Source organism: Pinus tabuliformis, chromosome 3_1 (genome assembly GCF_031772625.1).
Source record: "Pinus tabuliformis cultivar Carrire ecotype Pingquan chromosome 3_1, CPIR1, whole genome shotgun sequence".
Classification (NCBI taxonomy): domain Eukaryota; kingdom Viridiplantae; phylum Streptophyta; class Pinopsida; order Pinales; family Pinaceae; genus Pinus; species Pinus tabuliformis.
Window position 1 is genome coordinate 355,425,003 of NC_142301.1, and position 22,529 is coordinate 355,447,531.

The window sequence follows — 22,529 nt, forward strand, 5'->3', positions numbered from 1 at the left end:
TTATTCTCGAATAATGGGAAATAATAAAATATTATTAACCAAATTCTAGAATTAACCATTAGGAATATTTTACTATATTTGGTTGGAGGGAAAAAGTATTTAAACTTTTATTTGGAAAAAATTAATAAATAAATGATTTATTTATCATCTCAAGGAATATGGTTAAGGACTAATAAACAAATAATGATTTATTTAAGTATTCCTAGGGGATTTAGTCAAACTTGAAAAGGAATAATAACTAATTAGTGATTAATTAATTATCCTAGAGTAAAATAAGATAATTAATGATTTATCTATTTATTTCTCATAACTCGGTCAAATATGACAAGGAATATTAGTTAAAACAATGGTTTAATTAATTATTCCTAGAAGATAATTAAATAAATAGTGATTTATTTAATTATTCTTCATGGGATTAATTATAAATGACTTAACAAATGTGGTTTATTAAGTAATTTCTAATAATGAAAGCAATTTTACTATGGTAAAATTGGCCCTACATGGTGTACTTCGATCCATCTAGTAAATTATGGATAGATGATCAATTTTTGGTGATAACACATACATATGGTTTCAAGGAGAAATAAACTTTCAAATTGATGATAGAACTAAGAAGAAACACTGTCAACAAGCATACCACAGGAATCCCAAGATTATAGCTGCAACTGTCTTTAATATCACTGTAAAATGGTGTACACTAGCTCCGCACTATGATTACCAAGTATCCAAGACCACTTAAAACTCAATTTTCCACAACTACTCCAGAAGCGTAGCGTGTGACCAAAAATAGTGGTAGAAAGGTGAAATTTTAGTGGTTTTCGACCTTTTCCTACAAATCCATGAGCTGACAAGATACCAAAAGTAGATTTATGAGATATACTAACCATAAGACACATGTACATGTTTTCCATTTGTCATTTGGAGGTCCTGGGAAAAAGCGTAGCGTGGGCATGCTGCATTTCTGAGAGTGACCCTTTTGACTGTGTGCAAAAATACTCAAAAATTCAAAATTTTGATGCCTTTTCTTGTTTTCTAAGCCAATTTTATGCCACTAAGGAGGCATCAACTAGAAGGTCTAAATTGTCCCTCTTCTTGAGCTTGCTTAGGGTCTTCTTGAGCTTTTTCTTCATGTTCTTAACCTTAGCCCTAGAAATCAAATTCCTAGCATGGTAATGTCTGGCCATGTTTCTCTGCATAGTGACATCTCTATTGGCCTTCTTTAACAACTTCTCTAAGTGCTCATTGACCTTTTCAAGCCAATATTCTCTATTCTCATCAATACTTGCAGCTATAGGGTCAGTAGAGTCCTTGTGTGTTTGTGAAGGAGATGGCTCCTTGTCTTGCTCTTTCTTCTTTGCCAATGCTCTTGGAGGATGAAATGAAGTTGTTGAATGCTTGGATGGTCTTTTAATAGCTTGAAACTCAATTTTTTGCTTTGGTGATGGTGTGACATTATCATGTACTTTGAAAAGTGACTTGATGAGGTAGTGTACTGTAACTTTATTACTTTGTTTGGAAAGGTTACATCTCCATGTGGGGTAAATGTACCTTTGATACCTTTTTTACAAACTTATCCCTAATTACTAACTCCCATGTAGATTTTGATGACATGAGAAAATGATGACACCTAATGCATATCTTAACCATGATTTGGAACTTTGAACCCTTTAAGTATGCATGTGAATGACTTAATGACCAAAATTATGACCAAGACACTCATTTTATGACCTATCACAAGGAATGATGACATGACCATGATGACATTTTATGGCCTTAAAAATGGAGGGAGTAGTAATGACACCTAGGACATGACTCAAGATTCATTTGACAACAAAAAGACATGTCAAATTTTATTTGAAAATATAACAATTTGACCTAATGACCCTATCAACCACATGGAAAGAGTACATTCGATCACTATGATTATTAGACACTAACAGGGTCAACAACTAAATTATAGAGTGCCTCCACTCCCCCACACCAAATCACAACTTGCTCTAGAAAGAGGGAATTTAAGTGGTTAGAGGGAGAAAGCGACAAGAATAAGTGGGAGGTAATTGTGGAGGAATTTCATAACATAGGCATGGCCAGATCATCATCCCACCACTAATCCAGACACTAGAGCCTGAGTTCACCTAAGGAAATCAGAGGAATCAACATGGAGATATTTTGTTGTGTCAATCATGACACCTCCTATTTCTCATGTTTTGTTAATTTTTTCATTTTTAAGAAAAGAATTGAGTCAGTTAGATAATCATTAGGACATATAGGCTAGTCTCACGCTCAGAAAAATCGAGTCGGTTAGGTAATCATTTAGACAGTGAGGTTAGTCACACACTCAAACAACTGTGTAATTCAGATAGTTGTAACATTTTCATATATTTTGTAAGTTGTCCTTATTTTGTTTCTCCCTATAAAAAGGGAGAAGAAACTGATTAAAATGGTTCCCAAATTATGTACTCAAAGATTCCTAATTCTTTATTTTCAGTGATTCCAAATTCTGTTTTTAGAGAGAGGTTCCAAGTTTGTGGTTCAACTTCTTGTTCCTGAGGTGGTAATTGTTCTACAAATTTCACCAGTTTGAGCCTATGATATGGACTCCATTTTTGAAGATTAATTAAGAAGATTTGGTGGTTCCAAGCATAAGAATATGTAGTATGTGTTCTTCCTCTATATGTCACTTCATGCGTGTTTATCTTCATTATAAATTGTGTAAGTTGTAGTTGCTAGATTCACTTATAAATCATATATTTACTTATGTTATGTTGTAGCAGACAGTACTTGCGAGATTGCATATTTACTATGTTATATTGTAGCAGAAAGTACCTGTGAAATATTGAGTTGGAAACCTTAAAATGCACTCCATAATTTTTGCACTTCATTTCCTTATTCTTTCATGATTCTACTAGGATTTACTGCTTAGGATTTTGGGTCTGTCTAGCCCTCTGTGCTGAGTTCCTTCCTTATTTTTCTCCTTCCCATCTTTACTGCAATGATAAATTAAGTTGCATTTACTGTGTGTAGGCCACTAGACTTGAACATTACCTCTTGGTATGATCCATATTGTGTATGTGTATGTTTGAATCTACCTATGTGAAAGGAAATTGAACCAGATTTAAAATCATTTTACATTTATCTCTTGAGAAACAATGAATTATATTCAAGAGACACTAAGATTTCATAGGCATTGACCTCTCCTCAACCCGGGGGTTGCCTCCAGGAGCTACAACATCTTTTGGAGATGTTATCGGGGAACGAATCAAAATATTTTTCTTTGGGTATGGCACTTGTACACCCCTTGGTTAAGTCAGCAAGAGGGGGTGTGGGTTGAATATCTCTCACCTTGGAGATTCCATTGTTTAAATCTTCATTTGATCATCCTGACTTTCAAAAGGTCTCATACTCACTCTGACACTTCTTGACAGAAAAACCCCCCTGAATGCAACCCTGACATCTCTCACCTAAAGGGGTTTTCAAAATGGCTCTTCCTGCATTCTTGGCCAAAAAATTTGCCCCATTACATTTTTTGTCTGTTACCTCATGGCAACATATCTTGTTTAAAGAGCTTTCACACAACATTTAGTTGTTTTTACAAAAGATTATATCCACCAACTTCTTTGTTTAAAGATTGTTGTGATTTTTTTAATGTTGAAAATATTTCCAAGACTAATGATGTTGTTGAAGATATTTATGGAGCTCAACTATAAGAAAACATATACTTTCATCAAGAAGCACCGCCCAAGCAGAGCAACAACACTTCTTCCCTCTTGAGGTGGAAGGCGACTCTCTCATCCTAATCACTGCAGCCAAGAAAATTCAAGCAGGGGCGACAGCGGACAAAGTAGCAACCAGCTGGAGACTTCTAAGCAGGTTGGAATCCTTGGAAGCGAAGCTCAAAAATCCACATAGCATTACCTTTCAGCATGTGCGAAGAACAGCAAATCAGGTAGCCGACAGAATGGCCAACCAAGGAGTTTCTCAGACTTCACCATATTTTTCAGGCTCCCTGGACATAGTTGAAGATGAACAACTCAAAAAAGACTGCAGCACCTTGGTGCAAAAGGACCTCTCCCCCCCGGATGCGGGTGGTTGTTAGTTATAAATGGCTCATGGCTTGTCAGCAGGGCATGTGTCCGCCCGGACAAGCCACGTACACAAGGAGGACTCGCCCACATCGTCACAGCATGCAGCATTTAAGGAGGAGGGACATGGCTCACAGCAGAAGCGTCCCCTCGACATTTACTGCTCGCCTTGAGAACCGGAACATGGCGCTTCAAAGCCAGAGGTTCTCGGACATTCTCCCGCATTTCTCGTTTGTTCCTGCTCTGGTCTTGAGGGAGGTGGCGGAGGCTCACTGTTTCGGCTCCCATTCTGGTTCTGAGAGCGACTGTGATGGTTTAGAGGCCATAGATTTGGGCAATTTGGGGGCATACCCGCAGTCTGGTCAAGAGTTTGGGAGCTTGGCGGTGTTGCATACCTGCTACCCGCAGTCTCGTTTGAGGATTGGGAGTCTGGTTCAGAGCGACAATTCGCGTGAGCATACTTGCCACCCGCACATTACCATCATGCAGCGAGAACGCCAAAGAGGAATCAGTCGGCGTGGTAGTTACAGTGGCAGAGCCCCGTCTCAGAGGCATGCCCCTTCTCCCTCCTCCTCAATTGAAGTTTCTTCTGAGCGCAGAAGAACCAGGGGAAGGCCTCCGGGCAGAGGAAGAGCGGCGGATTTTCAAGAGCGAATGGAATGCGGGCACTCTGAGCACCCAATGGTAAGATACCGCATTCCATGTACATTGTCCAATTCCACCTTCTTTGTCACAGTTTCGGTGGAGCACTGCAGCAATCCTTGGGGTGAAGATGAAGCTCCTCGCGCCAGCCCTCCGCGGATTCCTGGGATAGCACCCACAGTTGACATGCAACTTCCCGCCATTGACATTCTGCGCCCTGTTCAAGACAGCCTCTCCCCAGATCCTGGAGCAGGCCCGAGCGAACCTGTGCAGCGCAACGTTGGCAAGGCCATCCACCAGCCTCCCCGTTGCAAGAAGGAGGACGACCCGCAAACCACTGATGATGAATAGTACGCCCAGCTCGCGCTCCAGGTTTCTCAGCAAGGAATTTTCTCTCTGTCTGCTCCTTACGCTATCTTATATGTGTCTGCACTTTGTCACTATGTATCTCTGTCCTTCTCTGTCACAGTTTCGGTTATCTACAGTTGTTTCAGACTCCATGTGTTTCTGTTGTTTCAGTCCTCATGTACTTCAGTCCATGTGTCGGCTTCATGAATGTCGCTCTGGTTTTGATCTTTTGTAATCCTGGAAATGCATACTCCTGAGTCTACTGTCTATCCTACGACAGGTTTTACAGAGCCTCAGCTCTGTTGTAATACTGCTGATGTAATTTTTGTTCTTGCTGTAATATAATAGCTCAGTCTTATTTAGAAAAAAAAAGAAGCACCGCCCAACAATCAAGAAAAGGAATAATGAGACATTGTTAAGCTACAAATAAACCCTCAGAGATCGTATTTTGTTGAACTTGATGGTTCTCCTTTATATCATTTGTATGACTCGGATGGGGAGTTTGGTGTTGTAGAACCACAATAGTCCCAATCATGGGAAGCTGCTCAAAAAGAGGAAGCTGATAATGGGATTAACAAATAGGCTCTAGTTTATGATTTGCATCCTTTAGATGGAGAGCAAGGTATTAAAATATGCCCAAGGCAACCATAAGAATAAAATTATTCCCAAAAAATAAATACAACCTCTTCTTATGAGTATATATCAGTGGATGTCGATCAATTTTATTTGCCCATGTTTATAACTACCTTTGTTTTTGAATCTCAAGAAGCCAGTAATAAATTTGATGAAAATTCTTTGATTTATGGTTCATATGATTCAGAGGAGGATGAGATTGTTGTAGATTTTCAAAGGGATTTTCTTACCAACAAGTGAGGGGAAAGTTACTAGCAACAATTTTTTCAAGAAGAACACAAATTTGAAGATCCAAGCAGTGTTTGTGGCTACCTTTTGCAGAAAGATTCTTGTCTGGAAACTATTCAAGAAAGGGAGGCGACTGTAAATTTTTCTCATCAGTTCTATGATCTAGTAGCTGAATATATGACATCTTTCTTTTGCCAGCAACATGTCTCAATTATGGGGCATGTGATAAATGTTTTACCTGAAAAGTCCATATGTTGCATGCCTATTTTGATTGTTAACATTCTAGAGAACAATGACATAAGGTCCGGTACTCAGATGTTGGGATGGTATTATTGGAAGGTTGACTTCACTTGGGTGAATTGAGCCTTGTATATAAGTAGGAGTTGTACATAAATAAACTCACTATGTGAGTTTTTAATTTCCAATTTTTAGAAGTTATAGTTATGCATTTCAAGTATTATGAGAAGAGGACTCCCAACAAATAAATTTCTAGGGATATTTTCTAGTTTTACAAGTTCAATATATTTTTTGAATCCATGCCCAATGGTGAAGGCTACTAGTCTATAGGTTCTCAGCACCTTAACATCAAGGCACTGTCCCCAATTGGACCCGATGTTGTCACTTGTCATATCGTCTTGCATTTGGGTCAAGTGGTACTATCTTTCATCCCTAGTACAAAGGAGGACTGGTGCAATATTGGTTGAATAACAAAAGGAGAGCCATAATTCAGAGGCCAAAGCCAAAAGGGAGAGCCAAATTCAGAGGCCGAAATAAAAAGGGAAAGGTTGAACATTAGGATGCCAATTTTGGAGAAGGCTCAACACTTCGGGACCTGATATTAGAAGGACTGTTAGGAAAGGCATATAGGCATTTTGGGATATCAGAGGTCTGAACATAAGAGACCTCAGTGATATATTTAAAAGTAGATTTGAAATGGAATATCAAAGCAGGCAGTCAGAAGGAAGGTGTATCAGAAACTCATCAGGTCAGAACCTCTGAGTTTTGTAACTCCTTAACAAATGAAATTCTTTGAAAATCGCCAAAGTTGCGGAGAAGGGGAATTACAAAGAAAATCCCTGAAAAACCAAAGGACACAAGGAACCTTTCTCTCTCCTCCAAAGGAAACATGGTGGTTGTTTATTGGCCCTGAGAAGCTAATGAGGTAGATGAAGTCAACATGACGTGGCGGTATATGACACATGGCAGTCAATTTTAGCATTTTTAAGTGGCCTAGTGAGGAAAATCCATGTGACACTTGTCACCACTCAGGAGGCACCACGTGGATATGATGACCTCAACATAACGGCATCTCAGAGATCAGAATTTCATAACTCCTATGTATTTACAATTAAAAAAAAAATCGATGTAAGGGGATTTTGATGATTAAGTGGAACTTAGTCATAGGGACCCAAAAGAACCAAGTGCATAGAGTGGGATGACACTTTGTCCTCCGTATCACATCGGGTTGGGTTGTTTCATTCACCGGTCTCATCACCATGGTCCTCGCCACACCATCCACATTTGGGGTAATGCTACCGATCCATCACATCAGTGTCGTTATATGTTCAAGAGATGTTGTTCTGCAAAGAGTCAACCATGTCCCATCCACTTCCATACATTGTCCTTCATCCATTTCATGACCGCCACCCTGAATCATACATCACAGTTTGTTTTCACCTCATCACAATCACTAGCTCCGTTCCGTGTCACTGATGTGGGATTCATTAAGGCCCTCCTTTGACGGATCGCTCCTTGTCGACATCAGCTCATTATCCAAGGCGTTGATCTAGGAACAACCCCTTCAGTACTTTGAAGCTTGCATGCCTCAATGGCAAGTTTCTCACTTCCGGCGACAGGTATACATCAATGACCTTCGACCAGAAGATTTGGCATGGTGGTCGACGCCAAGTCCTTTATTCCCACCATGTGAATTGTACTGCCGTACCTTGAGGGTCATCATCCTTATCGGTGATTCCTCTCGCGCTTGTTAACGGTTTACATCATTGACCGGTAATCAAGCGATGTCTTTCCATGTTCGACTTCAAGAAATTCTCACATGGATCGACTTGTACATCGAGTGAAGATCGGAAGAGATTGAAGACCCCAGATCTAGTTTCATCCATCCGGGCTGCGATATATATTCAGGATATAAAGACATTTGATATGTGCATCATTGCAGCAGATGATCATCCTTCTCAAAGGATGATAATTTTAGCAGAGAATTATCAGTCTATCATCAGACGATCGTCTGTGCTATGTACCAAAATGAATTTATAAAGTTGAGCATGGGAATGCCCGCCTCAGCTAGATCATGAAAAATGAAAAATAATGTATTGTATTGTATCTTATTACAGGACACTTCTCAGCAGATTGAATGAACTTCGGATCCTCCTAATAAAGCATTTCACCCGATAAACGACCTCATACTTTAGGGGGCATCTGTTATAGACAATTTTGTGCCTGGCAGCATTAGGCATGAATTGTCAATAATCCAAGGGATCCAAAGTCCCTAAAACATGATGTTCCTACCCCTAGAGGAACAAGGTCAGCAAACCAACAGCTCTCAGATCAGTTCTCCACCTGAAAACACTCAAAAACAAGCAATCCTGAAATCAAAGCAGGTGCTCCACTAGGCTTCTGCGCTGAAACTCAACTCCTCCATGGTGTACCTGTGTTGCAAAGCAGGTAGAACAAAGGCCACCTGCGCTGAGCGAGATGGGACAAGTGGCTCACTGAGTCATTGCTCTGGAATCTTCCAAAAATGACACTTGGATCAGGGATTTCACCTTCTGATGAGTCAGAGGCTCTGTTTCTCCAAGTGGAAGCAAGGTTCTCCAAGTGGACTCAAGAACTAAAGATCAACTGAAGAGAGAGAGGACACAAGGCAGCTACACACCAGTTGCAAGCTGACTCATCCTTTCTCAATTCATCTATATATTGAGCTCTCTCCTATGAGCTCAGGAGGCTGGGATTTTGTGCAAAGTAATGATATGCTGTTGGTTTCACTATAGAACTATTGGGTGATTGCTTGAAGGAGGTGAAGAGGAGAAATTCTTTCTGCTGGGAGGTGTTGCTGGATTGGGGCCTTCAATGGTTGTAACACTCTCAGAACTTTACTTCTTCCATTAATAAAAGCTATTGAGGTTCTTCTATATGCACTTGTTTCAATGATGTATTGTGATAATTGTATATTTGATTTATGCTAATCCTTGAATCAGTTATGATTGCATGCTTCTTGTAGTTTCCTTCTTTGTTATTTTGCAGGATCTCATCGTAGCTGGGCCAGCAAAAGAGCAAGGAGCTGGGAACAAGCAGCAAAGAGAAGAGTTTGGATTTGACATTAAGCGCAAGGCAACGGTTAGTGCATTTCTTCATTCTCTCTTGCTTTCATAAAGAAGTAAACCTTAAGTAGTTTTATTTACAGTTGTTGCTGAGGTACTATCACCCTTAGAGTGGGATAGGGTCATCCGAATCGGATACTTTTCCCTACAACAAACTGGCGACTCCACTGGGGATCGTATCTGTTTGATTGTTTGTAGTATTTTGCTATTCATTTCCTGAACAAAAGAGTACCAAATCGAAAAGCTTTTGACTATATCAAAAGCGAAGTAGAGGGCAGCTACTCTAGCTCATTTCTGAGCATGTTCATGATTTGAAGAGCTGATCTACAAGGATCCTTGTAAGCTCTTAGTGATAGCTTTTCATCTTCCTTGTCATCCCTTAGTGTGTGCTTGACTGATAGCTTCTGATTTGAGCAAAAACTGTGAATTTTTGAGAAAATTGTGACCCGGAAACTGAGAAAACGCAACTTTCGTTTTCCAAAGCAGGTAGTACACAGGCTACCTGCTTTGCAACGCAGGTCCCGAAGGGGCTACCTGCGCTGAGAGCCAGACTGGCTGTGCAGCACCTGCGTTGGCCCAATTTTGCCTTGTGCATTTGGGGTTTCCTCCTTTTTTCTTGCCTGTTTTCACTATAGATTTTGCAGCCAGTTGCCAGTCTTGTACCTGTTCTGAAACCAACCTTACTTGCCATCATTCCGCCTCTATTATATAACGAAATTTTACTTGTTCTTTTGTATTTCTTACATCATTTACAATTTCCCATAACGAAGAGTAAACTAGTCTTGCTTTGGCCTCTTAGATCCGAACCTGTGTTAGGCATTTTTGCTGATCTTAAGAGTTAGCTTGGTTGCTGTCCATAGCTGATTGGTCTTTTACTTTCGTCATTATGGTTTGATTTCATGCATTTCCAGTGTTTAAACAAGTAAATCTTAAGGTGTCTTTTGATTTTGGACTAGCTTGTTTACTTTCGCTTGAAATCGAAATCAAAGTTATATAACAACTTTCTTTTTGTAATACATCAACATTAAGAAAGGGAAAAGAAAATACATGCATTGTGCATTTTGCATTTGACTGTTTGCATGCTGATTTAGGAAATTTTGCATTAGTGTGTGCTCTATGATCTGTGTGAAAAGATTTTCCTTTCTTCTCCTCAGTAGTTAAGATTTTCAAAGTTGAAAGATTGAAAAGTTTGCTTCTCATCTTAGACTGCATTCAGGAATTTGTTACATACATCTCGTGGTGATCCTTAAAGGCAAACTGCTAAGCAAGATCAACATTAAAATAAATCCAATTTACTTAACAACGCTTTGAAACATAACGCAAACACATAGAGGTCTAAGCTAGAGACGTGTTCCGGCGTCGTTAAACGTAGTGACTGTCGATCTCTACGAAGGTGGGTGATTCCTCCTGAGGGACGATAGCACTAATATGGACTTGTGCTCCCACGTACCGTCGCGCATATATTGGGAGACCCCTATAGGCATTTATCCTTTATCCTTAGGAAGTCGTGTCGGCCGCCCTACTGATCGCGATGCAGTGAACACAGCATTCACGAAGATCGACCACCCGTACCGTAAAACGTATTCTGTGGTTTCGCGAAAAGTTTGGCACACCCTCTACCTAGAACTCCAGAGTAGTTTCTTTTGGCCTTTTTCAAACTCTATAACTGAAAAAGTCCATCCGAGCATTTGTCACTTCGGGCTCGTTAAAACATCGAAGGAGACTAGAGCCATCTTTAGCTTTTTCTCGACTCTTAAAACATGAAAAAGCAAAGTTGTGTCTAAAGCGTCGTTAATAAAATTTATTTTAAACGGAACATAATCACCTATTATTCCCGCGTTGATCTTTCAGTTGAAAAGTATGGAGCCCACCAACCAAGGAAGTCACCTTGGTGGAAGTCCCAGTCCCTTCTCCTCTTGGGGAGATGTTGGTGCGCCTCATATGGCCACATTGTCACTTCCAGGATTGACAATTGGCCTACCTGTATTGCTCTTTTCAACTAATGTAGTTCAGATCACCACTAATCCTGAGCAGTCGAATCAACAGTCAGACCAGTCTAGAGCTACCCACCAGCCTTCCACTTCTTACAATTCTTCCTCTGATCCTTCATCTTCGCAAGGTAGAGCCGGCAAAAGTCAGCCTCCCATGGAGAAGAAGGAAAAGAAGAAGAGAGAAAAGAAGCAGAAGGGGCCTATGGCGAAGGCGACTGGGGGCAAGCAAAAGACATCTGACAAAAATCCACACACTGCACCGACCGGGCCTAAATCGCCATGTGTCATTTGCAAAGGGACCCACTTCCACCGTGATTGTCCTTGTATTCCCCGGATACTAAGGGACTGGTCCCCCAGGTTGCACAATCCGGTAGCATCAACCTCTGGTAGTCATGTTGATTGCAGTCCGTCAACTAGCGAGAGTGAAGGACGGAAAGGGAGACCAAGATCACCCTGTATGCTGTGTGAAGGCGATCACGCCATCCACCGATGTCCATTCTTGGATGAGGCAAAGAGAGTTTTGGAAGATCGTCCGGTATCACCGTTACAACTTCCTCCTGGATATCAAAAACTCGCGCCTAGTCCCTCGATAGTTGAAAATTCAGCTGGCCCGATCAAATGGTCAGCTGAAATGTCGGTCATTGAGAATGAACCTACTGAATCCAGACCAGACGAAAGTCTAAAGGTCGAAACGGCAGTTGACCCGGTTCTTCCTTCAGAGGTTTCATCCTCAAATGACACCGTCGTTGAAGATTCATCTTCAAATGACACCCTCACTGAAGAGAACAAGGATGACACCATCCAGATTCTTTTCATCAACAAAGACTCTAATGAGCATCAGGGCAACGCGCCCATTCCTTTATCGCAGGAAGGAACATCGTCAGGGTCGTATCCGGCCGTGTATTCGGTCCCACCACCAAGCAACCTGGTTGTGTCCTTTGATTGGAATCAACTAGGCAGACCCCGGTTACCAGCCAGTATCCCATTCAGAATCATCGTCCAAATCTACAGAATGGTAATGGCTGGAACTATCATTGATGAAGGGGCATCTGTGAGTATCCTTTCCTCTATTGCTTGGAAAGCACTGGGTTCCCCGGCGCTTTTACCTGAGATGAGAAATCTATCAGGTTTTGATAAAGGAACCAGTCGCCCGTTAGGGATTCTCCCCAATGTTCCCGTTACATTGAAGGGGAAGACAGTTCATATGAACGTCATGGTCGTCCAGGGACCCTTAGTGTATAACTTACTCCTTGGACGAGACTATATATATTGCATGGAGGCGATAGTGTCCTCACTCTTCAGAGTTATGTGTTTTCCGCACGAAGGAAGAATGGTCAAGCTCGTAGACCAACTTTCATTTCCAGGATCACGCATCGCAAATAGTCAAATACCATCCCTTAACGGTTTATTCACTCAAGGAATGCCTCCACCCCCGGTTCTACTTCCCGATGAATGCGAGTGATTCGGAAGAAAGAACTGGGACCCAGGGGGCATGCACCCTGGCCTGCCTTGGGCAGAGGAAACCTTGGGTGTAAAGTTAATTTCCGCAGGAGAATATGACTAGTCCGTACCCCGTCCGAAGGAAGGAAGAGAAGGTTGTTCTAGAACAAGATTCTTCTGTCAAAGTTATGTGTTTGCCAAGACATTCACCTTTGTATAAAAAAGTAGGCTCTGCCAAGGGAGGAGATCCATTTGTAGCGGCAAGTAGCCACCATCTTTGAAGGCAAGCCTCACCCATTAAAACATATGTTTTGAAGGATAAGTAGGGGCAGCCTCCAAAGAAAGAGATGAAATTGCTGCAACAAGTAGTCACCATCCTTAGCAACCTAATGATAGACATCACCGAAAAGAGAGTTTAGTTTGCGCTAGCGAATAAAACCATTTTTCGGATAATAAGTAAGAGGCAAACCTCCCTCCGTAACGCCAATGTTTCATCTGTTGCGATCTTGCGAAAATCAAAAAGTGAACTAATGGGAAGACAAGTACCGTCGGCACCAAAAAATAACGAGAAGACAAGTATCGTTAAAAATATAGCAAGACGACAAGTAGAAAAACAGAGGTGGGACAGAGGAGGGGTAGCCTTGAAATTATACTTTATACCTGGGGGCATGCAAACCTTTTGGAGTGCAAGCACGGGACGACTATTTATTTTTTTAAATTTTTAGGTCCTCCCTTTAAACCTGTAGGTCTAACCCGCTAAACTCGTAGGATTAGCCGTTTCCAGCTTGCATAAAGAAAGGATGTGGGGCAAAAGTCAAAACTTGCCAAATAGGAGCATAGCTTCGTGAGATAAAGCTCCTTAAAAAATAGCTATCTCACCTGAGGCGTTTCTTGTATTATGACTGGTATAATCGAGCAGTTTTAGCAATGTTCATGCTCGTTAAAAAATAAACGCAAGATCCGAGCAGTTTTAGCACACAGTTCATGCTCGTTAAAAAATAAACATAAGTTGTGAGCAATCTTCCCCTAGAGTTCAAGCTCACCCAGAAAAAATGAACCGGTAAATAACCTTGGTAAATGTAACCTTTGACAGCCATATTAAAGCCCTTGGTCGTGTTCTTGCAGTCTCACCTCCATCCGTTCATTTGGCCAATCGTTCATCTCCATATGTTTGTTTACCCATTTTGAGGAACAGCTGCGAAGAGTGATTTCACTTAGCCATCCTTGTGACACTGCCGTGATTGGAAAATTCCAACCTGTACCTGGAATCTGCTGCTATCCCTGTTTATCACTCGTTCCTCAAAAGATAAGTCTTCTTTGAGCTCTTTTCTCCTGACTCGTAAAATATGAAAAGTTTGCCGAGTTTTGGCCTTCCAGCTCGTTAAACGACCGGAAGAGCTATCCCTCCTCTAGATTTTAATCTTTTTGGACCTGAGGGATTATTGCACAAAAAGATCGAGCGCTTGTTTTGTTCGGCTCGTTAAAGCAATCGAAAATTCATCCCTTCTGTATTGTTTTATACTTTTTCGGACTTAAGGGATTAGATGACGAAAAAGGAATTCTGGAGTTGACTTTATGTACCTTTTCAGACTCTCTAAAAATGAAAAGGACCGAGTTATCCTTGTCGTTAGACTCGTTAAATTCATTAAATAGCGACAAACTTGTCTTTAGACGAGAACGAGTTTCCCTATCGCTAGGCTCGTTAAAACATAGTGATGGGCTTGCCCGAAGGGCAGGTTATAGAACAAGCATATGTTATCCTCCTCAAGCTTGATAAAAATAAAGAGGTACTGGTCAGCAATGACTGGGGAAAAATTGGGAGAACCTCACAGCTTTAATGGTAGCAAGTCGCTCTTGAACATGACACTTTGTCCTCCGTATCACATCGGGTTGGGTTGTTTCATTCACCGGTCTCATCACCATGGTCCTCGCCACACCATCCACATTTGGGGTAATGCTACCGATCCATCACATCAGTGTTGTTATATGTTCAAGAGATGTTGTTCTGCAAAGAGTCAACCGTGTCCCATCCACTTCCATACATTGTCCTTCATCCATTTCATGACCGCCACCCTGAATCATACATCACAGTTTGTTTTCACCTCATCACAATCACTAGCTCCGTTCTGTGTCACTGATGTGGGATTCATTAAGGCCCTCCTTTGACGGATCGCTCCTTGTCGACATCAGCTCATTATCCAAGGAGTTGATCTAGGAACAACCCCTTCAGTACTTTGAAGCTTTCATGCCTCAATGGCAAGTTTCTCACTTCCGGCGACAGGTATACATCAATGACCTTCGACCAGAAGATTTGGCATGGTGGTCGACGCCAAGTCCTTTATTCCCACCATGTGAATTGTACTGCCGTACCTTGAGGGTCATCATCCCTATCGGTGATTCCTCTAGCGCTTGTTAACGGTTTACATCATTGACCGGTAATCAAGCGATGTCTTTCCATGTTCGACTTCAAGAAATTCTCACATGGATCGACTTGTACATCGAGTGAAGATCGGAAGAGATTGAAGACCCCATCTAGTTTCATCCATCCGGGCTGCGATATATATTCAGGATATAAAGACATTTGATATGTGCATCATTGCAGCAGATGATCATCCTTCTCAAAGGATGATAATTTCAGCAGAGAATTATCAGTCTATCATCAGACGATCGTCTGTGCTATGTACCAAAATGAATTTATAAAGTTGAGCATGGGAATGCCCGCCTCAGCTAGATCATGAAAAATGAAAAATAATGTATTGTATTGTATCTTATTACAGGACACTTCTCAGCAGATTGAATGAACTTCGGATCCTCCTAATAAAGCATTTCACCCGATAAACGACCTCATACTTTAGGGGGCATCTGTTATAGACAATTTTGTGCCTGGCAGCATCAGGCATGAATTGTCAATAATCCAAGGGATCCAAAGTCCCTAAAACATGATGTTCCTACCCCTAGAGGAACAAGGTCAGCAAACCAACAGCTCTCAGATCAGTTCTCCACCTGAAAACACTCAAAAACAAGCAATCCTGAAATCAAAGCAGGTGCTCCACTAGGCTTCTGCGCTGAAACTCAACTCCTCCATGGTGTACCTGCGTTGCAAAGCAGGTAGAACAAAGGCCACCTGCGCTGAGCGAGATGGGACAAGTGGCACACTGAGTCATTGCTCTGGAATCTTCCAAAAATGACACTTGGATCAGGGATTTCGCCTTCTGATGAGTCAGAGGCTCTGTTTCTCCAAGTGGAAGCAAGGTTCTCCAAGTGGACTCAAGAACTAAAGATCAACTGAAGAGAGAGAGGACACAAGGCAGCTACACACCAGTTGCAAGCTGACTCATCCTTTCTCAATTCATCTATATATTGAGCTCTCTCCTATGAGCTCAGGAGGCTGGGATTTTGTGCAAAGTAATGATATGCTGTTGGTTTCACTATAGAACTATTGGGTGATTGCTTGAAGGAGGTGAAGAGGAGAAATTCTTTCTGCTGGGAGGTGTTGCTGGATTGGGGCCTTCAATGGTTGTAACACTCTCAGAACTTTACTTCTTCCATTAATAAAAGCTATTGAGGTTCTTCTATATGCACTTGTTTCAATGATGTATTGTGATAATTGTATATTTGATTTATGCTAATCCTTGAATCAGTTATGATTGCATGCTTCTTGTAGTTTCCTTCTTTGTTATTTTGCAGGATCTCATTGTAGCTGGGGCCAGCAAAAGAGCAAGGAGCTGGGAGCAAGCAGCAAAGAGAAGAGTTTGGATTCGACATTAAGCGCAAGGCAACGGTTAGTGCATTTCTTCATTCTCTCTTGCTTTCATAAAGAAGTAAACCTTAAGTAGTTTTATTTACAGTTGTTGCTGAGGTACTATCACCCTTAGAGTGGGATAGGGTCATCCGAATCGGATACTTTTCCCTACAACAGTGAGGATCTATGAAAGTAGCATATGTGCATAATAAAAATCACTGAGACACAAATAATGCTTGCATAAGTGTACTAAATATATCTTTTCTTACAACCTTTGTATATCAATCAAAAGAGCAAGACATTATTGCTATAGATACATTAGATCTCTACACATACAATCATAGGTTCATATTTGTTCTAGTTATTTGTTCATAAGATTCTTCCATCAAACAAGACATGAAAAAGGTAAAGCATTAAATGAATAGATAGATCTATCCTCCAACCAACATAAAACAAATAATTCCATTCCTTCAGATCTGAGATCCTCATCCCTTGGCGAATTATTGTATCAAAACAAACCACAAGTGAAGGCTTATCGTATGCACACACAAACTACTTTAGTTAAAGTTCTTTATATAGCACTCAATCCTCTCAATACCTCAGGGAAATTAATAATGTATTACCATTACCAAAGGAAAAACCAACCATAGTAATTATTGACAAAATCAATCCCATTTCTCACAATAATGCTTGTGGGAAAAACCTTGGTTTCATGCAGAGGTTTTTAATTTTTACACCTTACAGGCCCAGCCACACCCACAGGCTCTCTTCCATGTGGCTAGGAGGTCAATAGCCACACCCACATACTTTACTTCATGCAGATAGATCTTTCTAGTCGCACTCTTAAGTCTCCTTCCCTGCAACTGGTGATTGGTCAAGGTAAAGACACCTTTTCTTAGTCCATAATTTTGAGGAAATTTGAGTCATGGTTCATAATGACCTTTGGAACTTGTAAAAATGTCTTTCCTCTATAAAATTAATCTAAATCTCATCCAAACATCATACAACCATTCAAACATCATCCCGCACTTGGATTTCTAATCCTGCATTGATACATCAAGTACATCAATCTTACAATGACACATCAAAACCGTGCACTTGTTAACCATCACCAACCTATGATAATCCATACATGTAGATATATGAAACACTATGAAACTTCATCAAGATCGGGCCATGAAGACATACAATGATCTATAGACAAGTTGACACATTGATCAAGGCAAGTTTCCATCAAGGACAACACCAGAGCCATAATGCCAACAATATCCCCCTTTGGACTCGATGGAAACCTTCTTCAAAGCACCAAGTCTCTATCTCCCCCTTTGACGTCAAGTGAAAATGGATGAACCAAACTGAGAGAATAACTCCCCCTATCATCTGCAACATTATAAGTATAATATTATGTTTTGAAAGATAGAGCTCAAATGACCAGGCTCCCCCTGAGTATATACTAGATCCTCTAAAGATATGTAATAAGAAGTACAAGGATTTTTAAAGCAATGCTAAAGTCATCCACAAAAATTCATCTCCCAAAGTAATAGGATCATGCATTCATTAAAAAGTAATAACATCAGATATTGAACATATCAAGTGTTTTAACCACAATATGAAACTCTATAGCATCAACATAAAAACAACAACCCATTTTCCAATCACCATTAAGAGATGCAAGAAGATTGATCAACAACAATAATCAATCATCAATGATATAAATATTTCTCCTTCAATATAAATCAATGTAAGAAGACTGAAAACAACCATAACCATACATCATCATGAACCAATAATGAAACATATAGGGGATTCCCCCCCCCCCCAAACCCCCCGAATCTATGCCAACCAATCTTAATCACAATATATGCATAACATATCAATGCCAAAACCATATTTCCAGCAATGAGTTTTTGGAAACATATGAGAAACTTCCCCTAAACATGTCATATCGTATCTTGTACATCACAGATATGAAATTAGTAGCATAAATCTCAAACACATGAAACCACAATGAATGCAAGGCTCCCCCTGATATTATGCACCACTGATCCTATGGACCTAATTGCTCCATATCCACTCCTGCATCCCTTTTAGAAATAACATTAAATATAACAAACTCCAGTGGGGACCAGTTTCCTTTACTCTGAATGTGAAGAAGAGGAAATAGACATATTCTTTCTACCTAGATTCTTCTTTAATACATATAATTTATCTAAGTTTCAGAAACCTTTTGTTATGAATTCTCTAGTGTCTTCTTATATAATATTGCATCTAGTTGATGTAAATATAATGACACTCCCTCTATCATCTCTTTGGCCTACTCTTAGAATGTTTTTCTTCATCCCTTCAACCAATAATACATTATCTGCTTCTCTATTCTTAACATCAAGATCAACATTACCCATTCCTAGTACCTTTGTAGATGAACCATTTCCAAGAATAATCTTACCACTCTTGTTTTTATTAAGAGAGATAAATTTGTCCTTATTTCCAAACATGTGATGAGAGCATCCGCTATCAATGTATCGTTGATCTTCTTCTTCAAATGCGCATAGATAAAGGCCACACCTTACTTTTTCTTCTTCTTTTTACTTAATATAAGGAGTGTCGATGAATCCATATTTTTCAACATTCTTGTTTAATTGATTTCTTTGCATTGAGTCTAGATGTTGTCTATATGGATTCATTGTTTTTTTCCTCAATTTTTTTTCTACATGTCCAAACTTGTTACATGTATAACAACTTACATGACCAGAGAAGGGAGCTGGAGAATCATAATATTTCTGCTTCATGTTTCTTCTATTGAAATCAATAGCCTTGTGGCCAAATACATTGCATGTAAAAAATACCATTTAAAGAAGCCTTGGTACCAAGGAGTTGATGATATTCCTATGAATCTGCTTCTACAATTGGCTGCAATGTGTCCAACGTTATGACATATAAAACTTTCAATATCATTGTTCAAAGGGGAGAATGGATTGTTATTTCTAAATGATTTCCTTTGAAAGTTCACTTTTCTTGATTATTGGTTTGGTTGATCTTTTGATTCTTTACCAGAGTTCACTTTCTTAACCTTAAGATTGTTTGCACAAGCTTGTGAGCTAGATTCTCCTTTTATAGTTTCATGAAAGCCATGACAAAATTTAATGGAGGGAAATCTTTGGTTGTTAAGAATATTATCCAATATCTTTGAGTTATCTTGAAATCTCATCTTCTTATTATTTTATGCTAATTTTACTTATAATATACTCACCTCAAACTATTTTTCTCCTTTTGTTTTTTCCAATTGTGTTATTAACTTTATGATCTCATTTTTAAGCTCATTTTCTTCTTCTTCAAATAATTGAAGTATCTCCTCATATCATTTGTTTGACTTTTCAAGATCATATTTGAAAGAGATTATTTCTTCTTCAAGTCCTTCACAGTAATTGATTATTTCTTTAAGCTCCTCAGTTGCTACCTCTTCTTCAGTTACCTTCTTTCCAAGTTCATTTCATAATGAGGCTATTTCATCCTCCAGACTTTTACATTTATCTTCATTTTCCTTATACTACTTCTTCACTCCTTCTTCAAATTTTCTTCCTTCTTCTAGTTGAGTCTTTAACCTGATAATTTATTCTTTGTAGGAACTCTCCTTTTCATCAAACAATTGTAACAACTTTTGATGGTCTCTATTTTCATTTGTGAGCTTTTTAATCTCTACTTCTAGAGCCATTGTTTTTAAATATGGTTTCTCTGTGGAATGATTACGCTTCTACCCATGAGAGAAATTTCGGTAGATTTACTATCATCATCACTACATGTACAAGGAAACATACTACAATTAGAACAAGATCCAATACCTTATGATTCTTGATCACTATCTTCCTCATTCTTGACCAACATAAAACAAGGTGCTCCTGAATTTGAATATTTTTTTATATCTTTCAAAACACTTTGTCCTTGATATATGAATGTAGATATTGCCACAACATCATATACATCATTGTCACTACTTTCCCGACTTGAACTATTCCTTTGTGTTGATTTCTTCTTGTGCTTCCTTTTCATTGTCCCTGATCCACCATCTAGTAGTTAAGCTTCTACTGGAGAAAACTGCTATCATTACAATTGTTAGAAATATTGAGAGGGGTGAATCAATATTTCATTCCAAATTTAAAATTTTCATTTCAATTCATTTGATCCATTATTTTATTATTATTACAACATGATATAGATCTTTGAATATGAGAAACATTAATAATAAAGCATGGAAACCATAGAACGTAAGGCACATCAACACATCAACATAAGACACATTGGAACACTGGGAGTTTAGGTGGAAACCCATTGTGGGAGAAAACCACTTCTTCTATCATTTCTTCTTCTTCTTTTATTATAAAGAAAATTCTTCATTCCATCTTGGTCTTGTATTGGCGTAGACTCTTGCCAGCATGTAGGCTCCTACCTGCAGGAGGATACAACCTCCACTCGTTCTCTAGAATCCGATGGAAGGGAGCTACAACCCTATGATCAAGTTTACTAGCTCCTACTGGAAGGAGGCTCATACTCCCTCATTGAAGGATCCAACCCTTAACTCCTTGTGGACCTCTTTTCATAATATTTTACAATGGATCCACCTACCTCAATCAACCATCAAAACTTGTAGGCCACCTTTCATTAATTTCTAAACTAGATCCACACCCTATAATAAGCTCAAATCAAGATACCAAAACCAAACAATAATCAAACTGAATCACTGAATACCAAGTCACTGAATACTGAATCATTGAAGAAATACTAGGGACCAAAACTGAATCATTGAATACCAATATCAATATTCCAATTCACTGAATATAAAAATAGAATATCAATGTGCCAATCATTGAATACCAAACCAATGTCGACCAACTGACTCACTGGAGACCAACAAAGCACTAAATTGCAAAATACAAGTATGAAAATCACCAAATTCCAAGAACCAATTTCAATGTGCTAACTAATATACCATTGATGCCAATACGAATCACTAAATACATCAAACCAAAAGAAAACCTTCTCATTAATGTCAAACCATATCAAAATTTTCAAGTTCCAAGTCCAATGAGACCATATACTCACCAAGCCAATACAATCATCTATCATAACCATAGTGTCAAGAAAAATTTTCATAAGCCAACCCAACTTAAAAACACTATTTATACAAAGTCAAGTTTTTCATAAATGAGCAACTAATTTCTCAATACCAAGTCAATATTGATCTTAACAAATTCCTCCACTAGATCATATAACCATACTGAAAGGAACACGAAACACCATATAAAGTATCACTATCATAAAATTCTAGACCCACTATATTAGAGTCTTGTCAAATGTCAAGCTAATGTCCTTCATGGAACATCACTGGTTGTAGAAAATGCTAGGTATTCTAGACATGATAACCAAACTAGATCAAATCAACATTAAAATACATCCATAACTATCTCAAAAAAGGGATTCAATAGTGCAATCATTAGATCCATATCATTGTTAATACCTCATCAACAAAACCTCATAGATCCATGCAACAACTCACCAAGCATATTCATCAAACCCTACTCAGTTAGATTAGTCATTATCAAGACCATAAACAACAATATCATATTTAACATTCGTTTATTGGGAGATCATCTTCCAATCAAATGAGAATAACATAAACTTAATCAAATATAAGTCAAGCTATCAAGATCTTTATCTCAAAGACCATAAAATATATGCAGTAGAAAATAACCTCTACATAGAATCTTTAATAACTTTGCAAAGACAATCTTTGTATACTGTAGACTTTTATTTACATCACAAAAAATGAAATACAATATCCTCAAGAATCTTTGCACCAATCAACACAAGGATACAACAACCAAGATTACATTTTGAATACAAGGTGTCATGCTTTCTCTGTATACTCAAGGAAAAATACATATATTAGTTCATAAGGCAAGAATACACCATCTCTGCAATTTTAGACCTTTGTATTATCTATTACTTTCATTCAAATCTGCATTCAAACATACTCAATAGCCTCTACATCATTCTGTAACAAGATCAGATCTATTTACTAATTTCA